At 38.7% G+C, this 4,952-nt stretch overlaps 1 non-coding gene across 1 annotated transcript; it reads left to right on the top strand.

Moving 5' to 3' along the window:
* The first annotated feature begins 1,021 nt into the window (after nucleotides 1-1,021).
* Nucleotides 1,022-1,128, top strand: LOC145122972 (small nucleolar RNA R71). Its single transcript, XR_013714854.1, has one exon. It is a non-coding gene; the product is annotated as a small nucleolar RNA R71 (small nucleolar RNA).
* Nucleotides 1,129-4,952: the final 3,824 nt, after the last annotated feature.

Below are 4,952 nucleotides of genomic sequence, written 5' to 3'. Positions count from 1 at the left end.
TCTCTCCAGTGGACTGAGATTAACTCTAGACGGGAATGGCAAAGGTGGTTTATAAGCTGTAACAAATACTGATTTTTTCTGTTCCGACCGGGCCCACGACGTGAGTATAGCGGGCTCACGACGTGAACTGGGTATTCCAGCAGATTCTTCATTTTCGAGCTTCGGCTTCTTTGGCTTTGGATCGGGCTGCTGTGGCTCCACTTCTAAGGCTTCTAGGAACTCAGAAATCGCCTCTTCTTCAGTATCTATGGCCATTACGTGAGATTGAGTCTTCTTTTCAGGACTTTTCGGGAACATCTTCTCATTAACCAAAGTGGTAAGTTGACCAAGTTGTACTTTAAGGTTATTGATGGAGGCTTGCTGATTTTTTATTAATGCCTGCTGATCTATCATCATTGCGTGATGATTCTTCATTATAGCTCTTTGTTCTTCCATTGCAGTGTCAGTAACATCATGTCTTTGTTCTGAAGCTTCCATAAATTTCATCAACATGGTCTCTAATTCTGATTTCTTCTCAACTAGTGGTTGCTCTCTTTGGTAGAAACCCCGGCCAGTTTGCCTAAATTTCTCTTCTTTTTGCTTCTTGTATTCATCGTAAGGCAGCCACTCCTTCTTTGGTTTCCTCCAGTCTTCATCGTACTTGTCCCCACTTGAGTAGCAAACTTGAGCTTTCTTGTTTCCATATTCATCCAAAGTGCAATCTTTTGTCAAGTGTGGGCCACTACATCTCTCGCAACCAACTCGAACTGCATGAATTGATTGGTCCATTTGGGTCAATCTTCTATCCATAGTGCTAATCATTGCCATCACAGTAGCCATCTCTTCAGTTTGTGCACCTCCACTGCCTTTTATTCCACCGCGTCCTGGGTTGTGATACTCACGAGAGTGCTTTGAAAATTCTTCAACCAGCTCCTTGGCCTAAATTGGGTTCTTCTTTGTTAGTGGTCCTTGTGAATCAAGGAGTTGTCTAGTCATGACATTCACCCCATCATAAAATATCGACATTTCTTGCTAAAGATTTAGGTCATGTTGAGGACAATTCCTTAACAACCCCTTGTAGCGCTCCTATGCCTCATATAATGACTCCCCCGGGTTTTGCTCAAAGTTGGCAATCGCCTTCTTGAGTTTAGAGATTTTGGAGGGTGGGCAAAACTGATCTAGAAATTTCTCACGCAATTGGGCCCATGTGGTGATCGTACCAGATGGAAGAGCCTTCAACCATTCTTTTGCAGCTCCTTTGAAAGTGACTGGTAACATTCTTAACAAAGTTGTCTCCCTCGGGATATTAGGAGTATTAAAATAATCCGCAATATCTTTGACCTCGTCTAAATGCTTAAAAGCATCTTCATGATCCTTCCCATAGAATGGCATATCCTTGAGTGCCGTAAGGATATGTCCCTTTAACTCGAATGTGGCATTGGCAGGTATCGCATGATATATTAAACCCGACCCCACATCATCTCAAATGCGCTTCTTGTAATCCCCCATGGCCATCTCATCAATGTTCGCCATTTCGTTCTCCGGCTCGTTCTCGGGTTCACTCGTATAAAGTCCAAATTCTTTTTCTGATTCGTATTCTTGATCGAAAACTTCAAAATTGCTCTTTGAGGCTGAAGTCGATTCTCTCGTTTTCTTTCCTGACTTCCTTGAAAAGGCTGATTTCAGTTCTTGTAAAGGTGTCTTCTTCGGTGTTTGATCTTCTTTCACGCTCTTATCCTTCTTTTTGTGAATTGCAGACTTGGGATCTTCAAGTGGTGGTACCAAAGGTGTGTTAGAACCTCTGGTCATGAACTTCTGAAATAAAACAAAAAGATAAAACGTAAAACTGAACTAAAAAAAAACTGAAATAAACAAAACTAAGGACTTCAGTTCTCATGTCGTGAATCTTGAAAGTTCACGTCGTGAGTCCTGTAATGCAGAAAAAATTAAAACAGAAAAGTAACTTCTTGCAGGTTTTAACCTACAAAAAGGATTGATTAATTTAAAGCAAACAAACTAATAATTAACTAAGCCGTTCCCCGGCAATGACGCCAAAAACTTGATGTGCACAAAAGTACCCACTAATTTTAATATTTATAACCTAACAAACTTAGACCAACTATGCACCTATAGGCAGTGTACCTAGTCAGATTATAGTATAGCTTGGGTAAGTCGGGTATCGATCATAGGGAACAGTGTTACTAATTAATCTACTTGCTATCAAATTAACCTAATTATTAACAAGTTTAAAAAGGGTTTTATCTGATTTTACAAGATCAGACGAACTTAGCTCAAATTCAATCAATAAGTAAAAACACTCTTGTTTAGTTCGAATCCACTTCATCCTTATGGCTAGCTAATAATTATGGATTATCAAGTTGGTTTTAATTATATTAGTAATTTAAGTCTAATTTTACCAATAATTAATTAATTCATGTAAAACTATGTATGGTCACACACAATTAAACACAGAACCAATTATGAATATGAATATGCTATGTAAGATTTATTATGCAAACGCAATTATAGTCACAATCTACGTTCTCTAGCACAACTAAGTTTATTTACTTTAGTTACTAACTAAGATTGGTCAATCCTAGCTCTAACAATTTAATGTTCACTAAATCATTAGGTAAACAAGTTCATGCAGTTAATGGTCACTAAGCTACACAGAACATGGAATCAAGCAACTAAAGAAACAACCATAAGCATGCTAGGTAATTATAAACCAAACACAAGCAATTTACCAACTAAATAAATCCATGTAAAATTTAGCTATTCATAAGTTAGAAGCTTCATCTAGCTAAACAAGAGTAGCTAGATTCAGCTGCTCATAATAGCAACTAACACAATAACACAAATCAAAGTATAAGGAAACATGTTCATAAGTATCAAATAAGTGAACTAAATTATAGACCTTCACTCTTTTAGTGTTGAAAACCTTTTTCCAAGACCTTTATTCTGCTAAAAATCGCCTTCTGGAAACCCTTCAATCAGCCAAAAGGTCCTCAAATCGTAATGGGCAAGGGAATTTATAGTATTCTGATTTCCCGAGTTCACGTCGTGAACCATAAGGATTCACGTCGTGAACATTAGATAACCGTGTTCGGCAAGGACTCTTCCACCCGTATGCATATCTTCTAGAATTCTCGACTCACGTCGTGATCCATGAATTGTTCACGTCGTGAAAACGTCTTTTGGGTGATTTTCCGTTCTTCTTTCCTTCAGTCCTCCAAAGTTCCATATTCTGTCAAGTTCAGTCCCTATCTTCGAAGATGCTTCTGTTTGGCTGCAAAATAACAAATTAAACTTATAAGTATCATTATTCTATGCAAATGACCAAAATATTAATAGAAATGTAATTAAATATTGCCTAAAAATATGTACAAATCTGGCAATATCAAAATACCCCACACTTGTTCTTTGCTTGCCCTCAAGCAAATCTAATTATTAAATCAAACCTTCACCACCAATATCACATAGAACGATCCAACTCAAGCTCAGCCATTATGCCAAGACCTCAACGCATGCATTTGTGTCTAAAATTTTTCCTAAGTAACCCCCCCATACTTTAAATACTCACAATCTTCATAAACACTCGCCCACTTCTTTCGAACAATGCTCATTTTATGCAACCCTCCGAATCCATCCTCAGAAAGCTTTCTAACCTCAAGATATTTTTGTAAAGCTACCCAAGCATACATAAACTAGAGAATTACAACTTTTTAGAAGATACCACAACTTGGAGCTCCTGAATTCTTCTTTACTTTGATCTCCTCTATCATGTGGCGAAGGATTCGTGGAACATTGTCACAAAAGATTACTCACGGCAGAAAAAGGATGCAGTGACATGGGAACATTTTGTAGAAAAGTTCATGGAGGAGTATGTACCACTAGTGGAGAGGGAGCGACTAGCTCAGGAGTTTTTATCGCTCATATAACATCTTGATTTCCAGGTATTTTCAAGTTGAACCTTGGTTTTAGAATGATTTGCAAAACTAGTCCCTAATGACAATTTCATAATTTTGCACAGGCTTGCGTACGCTGGGCGTACGTGGACAGGGTGAAAACCATAAATTTTAGGGTTTGGACCCTATTTAAGCATCATTATAGCCCCATACCCTTCCTTAACTCCAACCTCCATTCCTCTTTGACCTCATTTCGAAACCCTAAGTGTGTGTGTGCATTTTGAATCTTGGAGTTTCTTTGTTGTGCCATTTTACTACTCTTGGCGGTGAAGGAAGAGCTTTGAAGTTGTAGTGTTTCACTCAAGGCCTTGGATCCAGTATCTACACTCCCTTGTGCACTTTCTGGAGGTATAAAGCTCCAACCCTGATGAATATTTCTTTTAGATCTAGTTTTAGCATAAAGTTGGCACCTTTTTGTCCCAAATATTGATCCTTGTGAGTATGGAGTACTCTAAGACGATTGATTTGTCCTTTTAGATGTTATAGGGTGTGTTAAGTCATAAAAATATGATCTTGGACATTATTTTCTTCCCATTCATGATTTAGGTTGTCTTAATGGGTCAATAAGCTAGGGTTTTTGATATTAAGGTCTTATTAGCCATGCAAAACCATAAAGTTGGAAATGCTATGGTTAAGAACACCTTTTAGGGTCTACATCTGGAATTTGGACGAAAGTGCTTAAGGATTAAGAACTTAATGGGTTGAGCTGGCGGCAACCACGTACGTTAGGTGTACCAAAGGGTACGCTGCACGTACGTGGTCATCCCTTCGTCGTTTGGTTAAACACTCAGTACACCCCGTGTACGTGTTGAGTACACCCAACGTGCACACCGAGTTGACCTGGTTGACTTTGACCTGGATTTTGACCTAGGTTTGACCTAGGGGTATTTTAGGTATTTTGATATATATTCTGAGTTTTGGTGGAGTTGATTTCGGAGCATCGTGCTATTTCCGCTTTCTGAACTGTCTGTGAGGTGAGTTTTCTCACTGTATCCATGGGTCGAA

This window comes from Lactuca virosa, chromosome 6 (genome assembly GCF_052849685.1).
Source record: "Lactuca virosa cultivar CGN04683 chromosome 6, Lactuca_virosa_CGN04683_v6, whole genome shotgun sequence".
NCBI lineage: Eukaryota > Viridiplantae > Streptophyta > Magnoliopsida > Asterales > Asteraceae > Lactuca > Lactuca virosa.
This window is presented reverse-complemented; position numbering and strand designations above follow the sequence as displayed.